Source organism: Diadema setosum, chromosome 19 (assembly GCF_964275005.1).
Source record: "Diadema setosum chromosome 19, eeDiaSeto1, whole genome shotgun sequence".
Taxonomy (NCBI): domain Eukaryota; kingdom Metazoa; phylum Echinodermata; class Echinoidea; order Diadematoida; family Diadematidae; genus Diadema; species Diadema setosum.
In genome coordinates, this window is record NC_092703.1 from 22,830,533 (window position 1) to 22,848,664 (window position 18,132).

General features: G+C 39.0%; 1 pseudogene; it reads right to left on the reverse strand.

Annotated features, from left to right (window-relative positions):
- Positions 1–3,196: 3,196 nt before the first annotated feature.
- The window catches only part of LOC140242698 (type I iodothyronine deiodinase-like), a 23,258-nt pseudogene continuing 8,322 nt past the window's right edge, over positions 3,197–18,132 (reverse strand).

An 18,132-nucleotide genomic window follows, 5' to 3' on the forward strand; every position in this document is an offset into this window, starting at 1 on the left:
TTCATGACATCAGTGTAAGAATTATTACTAGAAGTTTATTTGAATTATACCATTTATAGGCAAATTGTTCAATAACAATTTACTTCAAAATGTACTGATACCAATAAACAAGTGGGACTGTTTCATGTCGATAAAACACGCAAAATACCTGCATCAAATTGCACCATTTACAACATCAAAATGCAAAAACTGCTCACCGTGGGAGGGGGACACTCCCTCCCACATCATACCCCCTCGCTCACTCCTCTCGCTCTTGCTTGGCCGCGTTCATATTCAGTGTAAATATTAAAACAGGAAATTTATTTGGATGATACTATTTCATAGGCAAATTATTCGATAATAATCTACATCAAAATATACGGCTTTACTTTAAACAAGTGGGACTGTTTCACGTCGATAAAACAAGCAAAACATGCATCAAATCCCCCCTCGCGCTCTCCGCTTGCTCGGGCTCGGTCGCGTTCATGACATCAGTGTAAGAATCAATACAAGCAGTTTATTGAAATGATATAGTTTATAGGCACATTGCTCAACAACAAATTCCATCAAAATGTACTGCTACCTTAAACAAGTGGGACTGTTTCAAGTCGATAAAAACACGCAAAAAGCCTGCATCAAATTGCACCATTTACAACATCAAAATGCAAAAATTTCTCACCCTGGGAGGGGCGGGGGGACAACAGGCACCGAGTCCACACTCTCTCCCCCCTTGCTCGCTCCCTCGCATACTAACGCCCCCCCCCCCCCCCAAGATGAAATCCTACGCCGGTGCCCTTTCCCCGCTTGGTTTCCCTCAAAAACTGTAAAAGTCTAGGGATTGAGAGCTTCCTATATTCCAAATGTCTGTCCAAAAAAAAAAAAAAAAAAAAAAAAAAAAAAGCTGGTGACGCCCCTGAGTCCCCAAAGAGTGTGCGTGGTAACATGGCTGCGAGGTGGCGTCACTTTTGTACAACGTGAATGGGCCTATTGAGACATCCGTATAACTCTTCTCATGCAACCATGTTTACGGCCGCCACTTTAAGGATTCATAACTGTTAAATGGACTGTCCAATTTTCCTCGAACTTCGCCGATGTGGTCTCTTATAATGCTTCATTTCCTTAATTCATATTCTGTATTTCTATATTTGGGTTTCGTCCTCCTTTGAGGGTTATGATATTCCCTAGTGTATATAGGCCTATACACCTACTTTTTTTTGCGTTGAATTTAAATGGTGAGTAGAATAAAGGAATGAAACACTGAATGTTTGACTATCCTGTGATTCTTAATATTTGACTGCATTTCTTTGTCAAAGTAGTGGTGAGATCGCTTCATTGAGACCGCACTATTGCGACAGGGGTAGACGAAAAGTGTCCTAAGACAAGTAAGTTATCCCACCAAAACCATTTCGTAAAACTAAATTCATCTAGAGCCGTTATTTAGCAGATACACTTACATCGTGCACGATGTACCAAAAAAAAAAACAAAACCCAAACCACAAACAAACACAGATAAAACAGGGTTACACATTTTGTGGGTAGCATAAAGGCACACACATATAATAACTCTCATGTTTCAAAATATTTTTTATTCTCAGAATTGCTTAAACTTTGGGCACATTTTGCCCCATAAAAAGAAGAGAAAAGGAGTCATCATTTACAAGCGTCGGATATTCAGTAACAAACAGTTTGTTTCTGCTTTTAAGCTCTCAAGAACGAGTTTTCGCCCAAAAGTGTCATAGACTTTGTCAACTGAAAAATGCTCGTATAATGGATTTCCTTTTGCACCTTTTTCTTAGTTCACGTATATATATTGTCAATACTACTATATGATATACTCTAACCTATTACTATTATTATCAATATTTTCATTACTGTCATTATTACTAGTACAGTATAGCTGCATTATACAGTGACTCTCATTATTACTACTGTAGTATGATGATGATAATGATGATCCTCATTACAGATGTATTGTTATTCTGAAAAATCACAACGTTGCTTTCACATTTTACATAAAGGAAATTCTCAGAAACTCTTGTGGCTTTCTGGGTAAAACCATGGGCCGTTAATCAGGAGGTGATTATACTTCCCATGGTTGCAGCTGTTGAGACCCAACACACTAGGAAATTCATATAGATTACTAGTATCTTGATTGCACAGTCCTTCGGAGGTGCAAGGCGTCATTCCCGAGGCTGCTAAGCCTTGCTTTCAAGCATTCATTGCTTTCTTAGCGACCATGTAAAACAAATCGATTTAGTGCAATTTAGTTTAGTCTAAAACTCTTGCATCAGTAGAGCAGAGCTACCAAGTCTCACGCATTCTGAGTGAGACTCAAGCATTTAGGGGTCGTCTCACGATCTCACGCATGGCACCCATTTTTCTCACGCATCGGGCAAAGTCTGCAATTTGGGCCCATAATAAGGAGCATAGCTCAAATTGAAGGTATATTTTCCTTTTGTCTTTCAAAATAAGTAAAAAATAGTCACTTAAGTATGCACCTGATCGCCCCATTAAGAGCTAAAAATTGGAAAAGCTCCCTACCGTGGGAGGCGCCACAGGGGGGAGGGGGGTCAGGACCCCTCCCACACCCTCGCTTGCGCGCACATTCGCTCGCCGAGATGCCGAGTCATGAAAATCTCACTCATAAAATTTTTTTGAACTTGGCATCCCTGGTAGAGTGATGACGTCTGAACAAGGGTATCAATTATGTAGGTGAAGCGATACGACTGCTTGCGAGCAGGAAAATAAAGCCCACATCGTGAGGGAAAGGCTTCCTCTCAATTAAAAAAAAAAAGACAACAGACTATTTGACGTCACTGGAGGAATCATTTACTAGTTTAAAGACAGCACGAGTGGTCATTGAGGTCAGTATACACCATTTTATATCTTTTCTTGTCAGTCGTTCAATAAGATTATGGCCATGTCAATCAAGGTACCCCACTGTTGACTTTCATTCACATTTTGCGACTCTGAGAGAAAAAAAAAGTAAAATACCTTAGGTCTGTGGCCATTATCTTCAATATTATCCCATGAAAATATTTTGACAAGCACACGTCCGGTATGCGTTCCGTATCAAACAGTCCTGGTATTACGCACGGTGAAATATGATAGGTCTATACAATTATGTACGCACATGAAATTAGAATCTGATACCGTAAGTTTCCTGCCAATGACAGAATTTCTCTATATACAGTATAATAATTATTTTGCTTTACCATAATGATAATCTTCGTGATTGAAGCCCTCGAGTTTTGTTGTCTGCATCGCAGGGAAATTATAAACACGTTCATGGATAAAGTAAACATAATTCAATCAAACTCTTTAATAACTTGTCCATATTGTTGACTGCAGTTGCGTTGAGTTACCCAATCATGGGCAGTCATTTGCAGAGCACCTTCTTGTGTCTGAATCTAAAGATTGGCCTGCAACCAGTCACGTGCCTCGTGCGTCATCAGGCGGGTTGGCTCCATGGTCTGCTGGAAGATCGTTCTACTGAGGTAGGCGACCTTCCCGTCCTTAACGAAGATCACGCGATCCGGGTGCGCGTTAAAGGTCTTCGAGAAGCTGTTGTCCATCTGATCGACGACGAGACGAAACTGGGATAAGTCCGTGACGTCATCGGTCATGCATGAGTGAGCAGCCCTGTCAACATCGAGCAAGTCCCTGCAATTATTCATTAAAAGACTTCTACGATTTCATTTGCAATATACAAGTTGGCTTTGGTTACCAAAGTAGGCCTACAGATTAATAGGGTCTATGCAGATAGACAATAACACTGCGCATAAACGAAAGTGACGAAGGTATAATAATAATAATAATAATAATAATAATAATAATAATAATGATAATGATAATAATAATAATAATGTCTTATTTACCCAGGGTAGCCTCTTCAGTGTTGCCACTGCTCTACCAGAGGGCACTGCTATCAGTATTACCCTAGCATTGCCAGGTACCCATTTATACACCTGGGCCGAGAGGGACATAGTGGGTAAAAGCATCTTGTCCAAGGACGTAAGTACTTGGCGGGATTCGAACTCGGGTCCTCCGATCGGGAGTCGGGAGTCGGGAGTCGGGAGTCTTATTCACTGTGCCACAGCGCCCCTATGGGGGATAGCTTTTTATGAGGAGTATGGCCAATCCCAACGACAATGTGAGGTTTATTGACAGTTTCAACATGGGACTACACACACAACCTAAATTGGTAGGCAGGACTAATAAGAAGCTAGTCCAGATGGTGTCACCCTGGACTAGTGTTATTCTAGTAATGCTAGTTTGACTTGCTTATTGGACTACCGTGAAGTTAGTAATGACTACTGGACTTGGTAAGCCAAGGCAAGTAACAACTTCTGGACTTGCATAATGCTAGTCATGATGTTAGTTAACACTGCTGGACTGGGGAAATCAAGCTAGTAATGAGCATAAAACTACTCATCATGTTAGTAGTGATTGCTGGACTAGTTAGGCAAAAGATAGTCAAAGAGTGCTGGACTAGCACAAAGCTAGTCATGTCTGCTGAACTAAGTTACTAGCTTTGGATTTCCATGCTAGTCATGACTGCTGGACTAGCATGAGACTTGTAATGGATGCTGGACTATGCTGAGTAAGGCTAGTCATTGCTGCTTGACTAGAAAACGACTAGCTTTAAACTAGTGTAGATGGTGTCAAGTTACACTAACATAGAGCTAGTACAAACAGCTAGACTAGCTTATTGCTGGTCTGGCCCTTTTGACTAGCTTTCACCAAACCTAGTGCAGCATGCGTGACAAGCGAAAGCTAGTCAAGGTCTCGGAGATGAATCTGAAATGAAATTACATGTATGCAGATAATGTAACTGTGACGAAAATACAGTAAAACAAAAGCAATAATATCAGGTTAAAAATCTCAAATTTTATTCATCCAACGAATGCAGCAAATTAATGTAGGCATCATGAATATCACAAATGAATCTTACATAATTGAAAAGAAATTGAATTGCAGCATTGAATAAACATATGAATATACAGGGTTACATAAAAACACTCAATGCACAATGGGAAGCATGAAATAAATCAAGAGTCGAGCTCTACAACTGCATATCTCCTTATATACAACATTATATAAAATTGAACCCGTAAATGGCCATGTGTTGTGAACTTGCAACCCAAAAGGGTGGACCAAAAAAAAAAAAAAATTATGTAATGATTCATTGTTATATGAGCTCATTAAGCACATGAAATTGAGTATATGAATATAAGAACGACCCAAGTCCAATTTTTGGCCAAATTTAGTTTGACATGGGAAATTGTAGCTTATGCATGGACTCATCTTGTGTATAAATGATAAATCCTAATTACCCCCGGAAGTGCCTGAAATAAATGAGTTAAATCTTATATGAATGTAAATATGAAGGACTTGGGTCGTTCTTACATTCATATTATAGCGCCCTCTCTCGTCCTTCTCTCATCTCTATAGCAGAATATCATGTATATGAATCAAAGAACGACCCAAGTCCATATGAATCAAAGAACGACCCAAGTCCATCACACAAAATGGCCTCTCCACAATTAATGTAAATGTTAATTGTCATAATAACATATGTTCTAAATTGTATATACAATGTTGCCTTCCCATCACAGTTAAATAGAATATTATTGGACAAATAAAAAAAATATGAAGTTTTTTTAAGTTTACTTGAAATGGTCATCCATGGACTTGGGGCGTTCTTATATTCATATACTCAATTGTGACACGGCAAGTGATAGAATAAAAAAAAAAAAAACGATGAAGGTGCGGGGGAGGTGAGGGGGAGAGGGGAGAGAAACGGTACACATAAAGTCTATGGGAGCGATTTTTTTAATTATGTGAATAACTTTACTATACTAGGAACTAGGCAGTTGATTTTGGTATTTTCTTACAGCTAGGACAGGTATAATAATCCAACTCCAAATGCATTATAAATTTCTCAATGATGATTATCTCAAATCAAGTCACAAAAGCTTTAATCATATGACCAAGTCAACTTAACACTATGAGAGCAAATTTATTATAATTCATAATTTTGGTATAATATGGGCTACAAACTTGATTTGAGTCTTTCTCATCCTTCTCATTATTTCAGCTTCATAACGCATGTTTTATTGTACAGTGTATTAAGAACTATAAACTATATGTGGCTATACAACTCGAAATCTGTGTCAAGGAGTAGCCGCAAGGCAAAGTCTGAAACTAAAGCAGAAATTCATTCCCAAGGATTGTGTACTAAATGTACAGTACATGTATTTTGGAATTTAATTAGAGAAATCTGACTCTGGTTGCTTTCTTACAAATGATTATAACATAGGCATATAGTAATAACTCATTGAGATAATGTGTGTGGTTCCTATACAATTTCGTTACTACAGAGTATATTTCATAAACTTTCACACACAAACACATTACTGTCCATAAGAATAAGATGTAATGAGGCTTGCAGTGATGTAACATCCAATACAAATGTAGGTACATGTAATGTATTAATCTGATCTAAAAATACAACAAACGGAACAAATTCTCTAAAAATTTCAGATTTTGACTTTCTTTTTATATCATGCCATTTTGTACAGAAAGGATGCATTTCTGAAGGTGGTATCAAGGTATGAAATCAGACTAGTACAAGACCGATGTTAGTACACAAAACAGTCTGTCCAGGGGGGTTTTCCGAGGTATTGTCATGAACAACATTTCATGAATATTCTTTATCTTTAAGGTATCTACTTAAAACGTATCTTGACTGTAATGCTTTCGGGTCTGGAGAGCAAGATTTTTTTTTCCTCTCTTGGGGGCCCTATCCTCTGCCCCCCCCCCCCCCGAGCTCCAAGGAGGTTATCATAGGTATTGAGGCATTGTCATGAACACTGATATATTCTTCACCTATAAAGATATCCACATACACCATATCTTGCCTATAATGCTTTTGGATCTGGAGCACAAAAGTTTCTCCCATCTTCCCTTGCCCCCCCCCCCCCCTCGACCTCATGCTCAACATGAACAACCTTGGGACCCTACCCACTAAGGATGATCCCAACCAAGTTTGACTGAAATCTGGACTCTGGTTTGAAGAAGATGGACATGTGTTTTTTCCCCTTGGCCCCCACCACCGAAACTTGGGTCTTTCCATGAACAAACTATATTCTTTATAGGTAAATGTATAGATCTACAAATAACATTAACTGCATTGTTTTGGGGTCTGGAGAAGAAGATTTTTAAAGATTACCCCCTTTTTCCCCTTGGGGCTGTCCCCCTGGGCCACATGCTCCACATGAACAACTTTTGGTCCCTACCCCCTAAGAATGATCCCCACCAAGTTTGGTTGATATCCGCCCACCAGTTCTTGAGAAGAAGATGAAAATGTAAAAGCCTATGCACGACGCATGACGAACAAATTAATCGATCGATCGCAATAGCTCACTCAAGCCTTTGGCTCAGTTGAGTTTAAAATAGACACAATGAACATTACCCACTTCACTAGCAGTTGTTAAGACCACATTTTGAAAAAAAGTACATGGATCGACCAGTCTCTGTCCTAAAAATAGATCAATTTTTTTTTTTTCACCAGAAAGCCAGTTTCTGACTAAAGGCAGTTTATTGTGTTACTGATATTTGATCATCTAATATTCAAATTAAATATCAACTAGCACTAATTGACAAAATTTGAAACAGTTAACCAAAATAAACTAACAATTATACCTCAAATGACCTTGTTTTTTTACTTTTGAGGCTTTGACCCTGTCATGTGACTTCAAAGTGTGTCATAAGGGGAAAGTTACCATAGTGCACCTATTATCCAAGTTTGGTTACGATTGAAGTTCAAAAAAGTTACTGAAACTGTAACAGATGGACACATGGAAGGAAGCATGGATGAACATACAGAATTTGGATCGTTTTGTGTCATCACAATATTTGGTGAATACTGCCAGTTGTTTGGGAAAACAAAATCTTCCCTATAATAAGGTTGTTTTCAGGGCAGCTTGAAGTTTCAAAACAAACTCTTTTCATCGACGAGCCCTGTTCTACTTTTAGTGTTGAAGTGCTGCAGTACGTCCTGGTGACAGCTTCATGTTCAACTACAGATGAGCCTGATGAGGCTGACTCTTCAACAAGAATGTAAGTTCCAACTTCAGAGGAGCATTTAATGTATCTCAAAAGAGGAAAAAGCAAGGATATGTACGTAGGCCCATACACCGATGGTAGCTGTCTCTTCTCGTTGGGCTTCTAATCTAACGTTGGAATTGTGTTCAGTCAGGGGCTTGGTGGGAGCTGCAACTACTCTCTCTCTGCCTGAGTTGATGAGTGGTGTCATAGCTCCTCAAGGTCTCCAAACGATACTCAATGAATCCCGAGATCCTTGTCATACAGGTACTCCTGAAATATAAGAATGCATTGTAGGTCAAAGCTTTTTCTCGAGTCTCAACAAACTTCACTTTGGCACAGAGTTGACTATAACTGATGAAGATCTGATAGCAGTAGAAATACATGTAGTGGCATTCTTATGGAAGAAAACGAGAATAGGTTTATATAAATGAACGGCGCAACTGGCATGTTGGAGCTTACGTTACATTACGTTACGTTGGAGTTTATGTACATCCAACCTAAGTCATGGAATCAGACCAATCTGCACACAAAATAAGACATCTATGAACATGTACATCAAAGATTATCAAATGCCCCCACATTGCCTGTATATTTGCCCAATGATTTAATTAAGACATAGATGCAATTAATTTCCCTGTAAAGGCCATTTTATTTTTTATTTTTTTTTTTTTTGGGGGGGGGGGGGGGGGGGCTCATGACCATATCCTGAACAACTTCGGGTCCTTGCCCCCTAACTAAACAAGGATGATCAACTCCTAGTATGGTTGAATTCTGTCCACTATCTCTGGAAAAAAGTTGAAAATGTTCAAGTTTTTGCAAGCTAGATGAATAAGATACCATGTATGTCACTTAAGCTTTCTGCTAAAGAGGGCTAAAAAAGTTGTAGATCACATAAACTTATGAGTATAAACTTACATATCCTTGTGCACCTTGTGTGGTGTCTCACAAAGTGGGGTACTGCATCGCAACTGCCTTGGCTTCAACGCGTCTTTTGCTCACTACTTGGGTATCTGAATTTAAAAAGGAAGCAAGAAGAATGTTAATCATATTCTACGAAGCAAATATATAACATCAAAAAATTGACCCTCATTTCAAACTTTTAAGGGGCTGAACTATTTTCATTTTCTTTTCTTGGCATTATTTTCTATTGCTATTCAGTACCGCTGTTTCAAGTACATTTATTCATGTGCTTCTTACACCAAATATCAGTTAATACAAATGAAAATTTCATGCAGATGGGTTAAGTGTGGATGTGCACAGTTAGTAGAAAAATACAAGATGTGATTATCCATCGAACTTTATGACAAATCAATTTCCATTTTTTTTAATTCATCATTATTATAATCATATCATAAGTATTAGGACTATCATCATTTACATGTGGCCCAATGGGGCTACCAAGAAAATAAGTCAGCGCGGAGTCTTGTAGGTACACTCTGTTTACATGTTTCATACAAGTATACAGTGCACTCCCGTTATAACGAAATGCTCGGGACCGGCAGTTTTCTTTCGTTATAACGAAATTTCGTTATAACCGAACAATACAATATATAACGAAAACAAGGAAACCATGCATATATATCATATTCTGTTTGCTGAATCCTTAGCATACACTGCAAAGCTATGTAAAATGTACCTTGGGATTATTGTATTACTATATTAAACGCTCCCTTCAGAAACTGTGCGTGACACAAGGAGCGAACACGTAGTGATGTGAAGCATTCACCCATGCAGAGACGCTGTAAATGCTTGTTCCGCTACGTATTTTCGAAAGCAATTCGCATTTCGTTATAACGGAGCACATTTCTCTTGTTTTTCTTTGTCTGTGGCGCTCGGAAAAGACTTCGTTATAACGGAAATTTCGCTATAACCGTGTTCGTTATAAGCGAATTTTGTACCATAGACTTTAATGGTGATAATTTTGGGACCAGAAGTTTTACTTCGTTATAACGAAATTTCGTTATAACCGTGTTCGTTGTAACGGGAGTGCACTGTATCAGTCTTTATCTTTAAATCTATAACCATCACTTCATTTACAACGTTATACTTACCGGTCCCTTCATTTTTTTTTTTTTTTTTTTTTTGGGGGGGGGGGCATATTTTAGACTGTTATTCTCTATATTTGAGAAGACAAAAACAAAAGTGAACAGGCAAATTAGATGATGCTATATTGCATGAAAATGTATAGTACAAGACATGACAATGGGAAACTGGTTTTCCAGACCAGTATTCAAACAATTGAACTTACGCTGTACAGTTTTCTGCTTCCATTATCAACAAGAAATATGCTACGATGATCTGGATAAGCAGGTGTCTCCTTGGAGCAGTCAGAACTCCTTCCATCAGCTATTGAAGTATCTCCTCCCCCTGGAGTGATGTGTGTGTTGAATTCCTGGGCAAATAAGTAAAATTTAAAGGTTTTACAAATCATACAAATTATGGCATGAGGATAATAGGTCCCTCCAGTTTACATTATAAACTTGAAGTGCAAAATCATTTAATATACATATTTGCCATAAGCAACGTTCAGCTCTACTTACACAACTCAAGACTGACCATAACATGGTTTTCAGTTCTGTCGATACAGCAAGTACACATTTTTCTTAAATACGAGTACTAACCTCTCAAGGCTTTCATTTTCAGAGAGAAGGACAGCTCCAAAACTGCTCCATGAAGAATAATTAATACTTGAAAATCATTTCTTCAAACAAAACAAAACCAACAAAGCTTTCAGTCTCTTAATGTAGCCTCTTATGTAATTACTGAGACTCTAGAATGTAAAATAAATGTGAATCAATTTCAAACTAGTCTCCCTTCATTAATCATCGTGGAAAACAACAGAATAGCTTACAGCAGGGTGAGTGCAATGGAAGTCCATATCTCAGAGGCTCCTTCGCTGATGTTGGCTCGGTGTTTCCAGCATTCGTCAACCCTGCATTCAATGGCTAGTCGTTGGCCACATCTGTTACATGTACTTCTTCAATCTGGTGATCTGCACCCTCGTGGTGTGACAGAGACTGTACAGCTATCAATCTGTCTTCGTTCTCCAAATGATGACCCCTATACCGAGTTCCTTTAAATCACCATCACTCCCGAAGAACTGTGATGTTAGGTCTTTTTATCTGGAGGAAAGCATGAAAACACAATGTTCAGAAATGGATTTAGAACTCATCTCCACAAGACAATATGCAGTTCCGTTTTGTCCACACAAATACTAAGTGTGCATCAATAGAAAAGCTAGAAATTACTTTTTAGCTACATCGATCAGCATATTTAGAAAGACCCAAAGATGATCTCTGCCAAATTTCAATGCCTAAGGTCACCTGTAACTTTCATAAAAAACAATGTTCAAATATAGTACCCGTTGTCGTCTACTAAAAGGGGGATCGATCTCCATGATGTGTGAGCACGTTGATCTTCAGCTAGAAGTGTGATGTCACAGTGGACTAACACTTAACAGTGCATGCATCGTATTTCTTACTTAGATGATTGCCACACATGACGTGGGAGTGCAATAGCACTGGGGTATTCTCCCAGCTGTGTGGATGCTCGAATGTGGTGGCAAATAAAAGTCCTTTTTACTACATAGGTCATCACAATTATATAAATCATCAAATTTCACCATTTTTTTTTTTATTACCGTATCAATCGAGATCACCTTCTGGCAACACAGTGTCAGTGATTCGGCTGTCGACTCAATAGCAATGTAGAGTTTCTAGACGCTTCTAGTCTATTGCATTAACCCTATTTCAACTGGGCTATTGGAGACCAAGTTTTTACGAGGGGGGGGGGGGCAATTTGACCCCCCCTTCAGATCTCGGCCGCCGATCGCGCGATCGCCGCAAAATTTTGCCTGAAAATAGAGCCGGATGTCAACTACAAGATTACACGGTCATACAATAGAAAAAATGTTGATTTTATATTTTTGAATAAATTAATTATGCAAATTTATGCATGAAATTATATTTTTACATATAACTCCAACAAAAAGACTGAAGGATTGCTAAATTTTTGTGTCAGAGTTCCTCAAGACACATCAAACAATTTTCTTTTTTTAAAAAATAGCGCAGTCAATATCAGTTTCTTTTGTTTTTTTATTGTTTTGTTAATTTTTCATGTATTTTACTGTTTTCGATCTTTTGTTTTCCATTGTTTTTTTTTTCCCAAAATTTGTTGCAGGCACTTTTTCAAGCTTATCTACATTAGAATTGATTAATTTCAATGGTTAAAAGTTGAAATAATCTAATTTATATCAATTAAACAAAACAAACAAACAAACAAACAAACCACAATTTGCATAGGATTTGCACAGAAATCATGAATTTGAGCTGTTTTCAGGTTGACAAGCATATGCAAAACATTGCGTAACTTCAAAACGGTGTACCCGGACGTCGCAAATTTGGTCTCAAAATATGCGGGAGACTTCAATGAAAAAAAAAAATCATGAAATGACGCGGCAAAATCTTTGCGCGTTGCGGAATCGTGGCGTGAAATGTCGAGAAGAGGGTCAATTTGACCCCTCCCCCTCCAGTTAAAATAGGGTTAATTATAGCACAGCTTTATATACGTCGATCTCTAACCGTGGTCTAAACTCGACCAGACGTCTCCCTCTACATACTTTACAGTGATCATCTCTGTGTGCATGATGCTATGCTTGTAGTCCATGTAGAGTTCATACCACTGCACTGTACGCCTAACGTTAGGTCTATAATACCGCAATGAGAACCGGACCTAGGCCCTAGGATATAGCTTATCCTGGAAAACCGTTCAATGTAGGCCCTAGATGTACAGTGGTCTAGGTTCTGCTTCTACTACGTTCTAGGGCTAAATCGTGATATCGGTCCCCTCTCATTCTGCGTGTGTGTCTCCACTAATGCGCAAAGTCTATGGAGGTTGAAAGAAGTCCCCAGCAATAGCGGTGAACCCTTATAAAAAAGTACCATGGTTTTACCATAGTACTTTTACAATGGTAATACCATAGTATTACCATAGGATGGTAAATTGACAGATGAAGGCAGTACATTTACCATGGATTTACCATGGTAAAAATACCATGGTAATACCGTAGTATTACCATGGTTGTACCACGGTAGTACCATTCATTACCATGGTACTTCCATGCCGTGAGTACCATTCTTTCATGGTAGCACTTCCACGGTAGTACCACGGTAGTACCACGGTACTACCACGGTACATCCATGGTAGTACCACGGTAGTAACGGTACTACCACGGTAGTACCACGGTACATCCACGGTAGTACCACGGTACTTCCACGGTAGTACCACGGTAAATCTCACGGTACTACCACGGTAGTACCACGGTACTACCACGGTACTGTACATCCACGGTAGTACCACGGTACATCCAGACGGTAGTACCACGGTTCTTCCATGGTGGTACCACGGTCCTTCCATGCTAGTACCACAGTACTTCAAGTATCACATAGTATCACATCATCCACAGAACTACACTAGTATATAACTGTACCCTGTACTTGCACAAAATAATACTTTAAGTTCAACCCACTCACCTCATATCTTATCATATATGCTTTGCATGGCTAATTGTGGTAGCTTGAATGAAATGCTCATTATAAGCAATAATCTATGCCATTGCACGTCTGCATGACCTTGTGGAGATCATTATGAAGTAATATGATTTAGTGGGTTTGGTGCTGTTGTATTTCGATGTACTATGAGATACCTAGCAAGTATTAAATGAGTGTGTGATGTCAGATGAAACGTAACCAAAAGTATTGATCACTGACTTCAATAAATTCACACACACACACACACCATTCACATGAATGTTTTCTCAGTGCAGCTCAAAGTAAAAAAACAAAAACAACTAAAATCCAAGGACTCCACATGCCCATTCACCCCACACTTTTGATCACGGGATTCACAGGTAGATTTCTAGGCTTTACACTAAATGTTACACCACGCAAACGAAGGCTTTGGTACTGGTCGATATACTGTTCAAGATATCTGGCTTAAACCATTTTTATTTATGAGGCATCAGCCATCAAAAATAAATCCAGAGAAAACACAGCGTGTCTACAGAGTTCTTAAATTGTGGTTGACAAGTAAGCTGTGGCTCTGTTTATATAGCGGAAGGCCGCCGCTTAACCTTAAAACTGGTTGACAAGTATACAGCTGTGGCACTGTTTATATAGCGGAAGGCCGCCGCTTAAACTGTAACATTAACGTACATATGTTCTAATCACAATGGCCGACAAAACTGAGACTAAAACAGTATAGACTAATGTTAGATAGCCTATCTATACCAGGATACAGACTGTAGGCCCTACACTACAGTACGCACGTTAACCAGCAGGGACTGTTACTTGGTAGGCCTATAGTAGTACAGCTTAACTACAGGCACTGTTTATATAGCGGGAGGCCGCCGCTGTTTACAAACATGGATTGTAGTACATGGTTGTACCAAGTAGGATCTATAAATCTAAGACCTAATAATAAAAGCTACCTGCTAGGATAGTCCAGCACTAGCGCGGTAGTCGATATGTCGGTAGCAGTCCCGTCGACAGTTAGATCTGACAGTAACACAGCCACAGGCGCTAGAAATCATCCGTAAAATCTTGGAAGAAAACTCTGGCCGCTGACGATGAAACTAGGAGGGTGGTATTCACTGTTCACTGATGTTCACTGCCGTGCTGGGCGCCCGCGTCGTCGAAAGAAACAGCTTGAAACCAAGAAGGGACCCTGCTGTGCACGAGTACTGCAATGATGGCAGGTTCAGACGTCAGTGTAGGGACCAATGCGAGGTTAGCTCCCTACGCCACGGAGATGGCCTATCCTGATGTGATACTGCATACTACTGTCAATGTCCAATCAGAAGTCTACGCAGTGCGTAGGCTAGGGCGATGTACGACTGATAAAAAAACCTTGGTAGATTCTAGCAGTAATCTAGCGTCACAGGAGTGCCTGCTATTCCGGGGTTGGAATTATCCAAAAATAATGCTCAGTCCAAAATGTGAATCCACCACCAGAATAAGTATAGGCCTATAGGCAACTGTGCAGAACACAACTGAGGTCTACGTAGACCGATCGAGTAGGTGACCTACAGTGAAGTACGCTAATCTCAAAGTCATTAAAAAAATCATCACTGACAGTATCGTGTGCCCGAGTCACAAGCACGTGCCAGATCTATTAAAGCAGAATAGAGACGCACTGGTGATCACTCTATGAAAGTTGCAGCAGGACTGACTAAATTTTGGGGCCTGCATGTACCCTGCAAGCGCAAGCGCAGCTCTCAATGGCCACAAAGGCAAAACTATTTTGATTGGCTAAAGAATACTGAATATATTACGTAACTTAAAATGATTGGCTGTCATAAAGATAATTATTCATTATTACCTCATTTGCATAAAAACCAGACATCACATGACATTGCAGACAGGAAGTGACCTGGGCATCCAGGGTACGTCTAGCCCGCAATGCCTGTACAATGTATACACACAAATAAACATCCATCTACAGTAGATGTTGAAAAGCTATGTACACTTGTAACTGTGTATGTGTGTGTTAGAAAAAACCTACAGCAGTGTATATACATATGCACACTGCATATCACACTGTATATTACAACTACAACAAAAAATATGCACTGTATGCATATCCTCTTCATGCATTATCATAATAGATACTAGTAGACAAATGTTGAGCTACTACAACCTTAAATCATGCATTCATCAACCTCATGCAGGTCCACTCATTAGGATTCTTTGAGGAAAACTGGCATTTCGAACTTAATAATTCTTTTCTTAATGTAAATTGCACAAAGGAGATTGGCGAATGATGTGGATGAAAGCACTGTACGATAAGATATGATGGTTTCACCAACATCACACCATGAGCCGTTTCAAAATCAACACAGACAGCAACAGTCCTTAGGAATCTGCAAAATAATCCACAAACCCAAAAAAAAGTAATTTTCTGTTTTTAATAAAGACTTACTTTAACGTTGTAATACAACTGCAGAAAAACAAGATTTGATATTTTGAATGATTTCATGACAAATAGAACACAGTGAATACTTTGGTGGCACTTGGCAGTTGGCACATAATACTGGTGTTTCATTTAGCACACAAAGTTACAATACTCATGGTAATTCCCGTAATCCTGGCCTTAAAATTACACACACACATACATATTAAGAAAAGTGCATTTCAATTATGCAACTGTATCTAGGCAACAAATAACAAGACTCTAGTGGGTCTTGTACTCATACATTTCACTCAAAGGGGAAAACTTGATTTCACGCATCCAACCCAGTTGATAAAGTACAGTAAACCTTGCCTAAGTCAAATCGAAAGGGACTTGAAGAAATCCTTCGAGTTGCGCGCATTTCAACTATTTGAAGTAAAACAGGGCCTGACACAATCACTTGCACACTTTCCCGGGGCTAGTAAAATCTTATATCGGGCAAGTGAACAAATTAAAATGAAGAAATTCACTTACCCATAGGCAAGTAAAATGTAATAAAAAAATGAGGAAAAATGTGGAAATCTTTAGGCTGTTTAATGTCTAATTCATAGTTTTTGCAAACTACAGAATCACTTGTATAACAATATTCCAATGCTATGAAAGGCCAAGCTTAAGTGATTAGATTATTAAAGAGGAAATTATCATTTTCAATGTTTTTGACTTTCTTGGGGCAATTGTACAGTCAACTTTGCAAGATTATGGTAGCAGTACCATATGCCAGTCAAACAAGTACCATAAGGTACCATGAAAGTACCATAGAGAACTGTGAAAGTACCACAAAGTGCAATGAAAATGTCCAAGAGTACCATGGAGTACTATGAAAGTATCACAGAGAACCATGAAAGTACTATGGAGAACCAGGAAAGTATCACGTGTGAGGATATGGCACTCTGTTCAGTATAACATCAACCATATAATAAATATTGTAATTTCATTGTAATACCGTAACATCTATGGTACATTCATGGTAGTACTATGGTACATTATGGTACTTCTATATTTTCAAATAGTACTTTCCTATTCCGTAAGGTACTTCTGTGGTAGTACTATGGTAGTACTATGGTACAAATGAATTTACCATGGTTACTATGGTAATACCATGTAATACCATAGTAATACCATGGTACTTAATGGTACTTTTTTACAAGGGAAGGGTGAGTGGGGACCTAACCGGAGTTCTAGACTACCTACTAATAGTACTTGTTGGGCCTAACCCGTTAGTAATAGTAGGCCTATTTCGTGTTAATGCTGTTCTAGTTGGAATAGAATATAAATGAGTAGGGCCTACAATTAATGCCAACGGTTGTGAGACTTGTTTAGACTAACGGTTAGACTTTTACAGTTAGACTTAGAGTAAGCCCTACCTCGGTAGAACCCCAACTTAAGTACCGGTACATGTAGACTAGACCGTGTCTAGTTCTATTAGTTTCTCTAAGATCTAACATTACACTGTTAGTAGTTAACGTTAGGCCTACGACTAACGTTCTGGAGAATTTAGACTCAGAGTTTAGTGTGTCCCAATATTTTCTGAAACGCATAATGTTAACGTCAGAACTTTTAGAACTCTATTAGAAGATAGCTCCTGATGATCGATGTATCATGAGAGGCATTTTTTTCAACTTCGCTCTATAGGTGCCTACAAAAGTACAAGTAGCCCCCTCACACAGTTACAATGTCAGATGATACAATGTCAATGACGGTTACATTCGTCACTCATTTTTGTTATTTTGGAAATCATAACCTGGTCTAGACTCTATTTTGTTTGAAAAATGCGTTTCTAACGTTAAAAAGTTAAAGACTTTATAGTCCGCGAATAGGCCGAGCCCCATCCCAACATGCACAAAGACTCAAAGTACTGTAGTATAAGATCCTAACACCTAACAGTTGAGTTTCGGCCTCGGATTCTAGCTGTTAGGTGTTTATGGTAAGGTAACTGCGACCAGCCCATAGCTAACTGTGTACACTAACGTTACAAGGAGCGTCCCGGGCCGGGGTTATTCGTAAGGTAACTTAGATGGTCGTTTACGGGAGGTA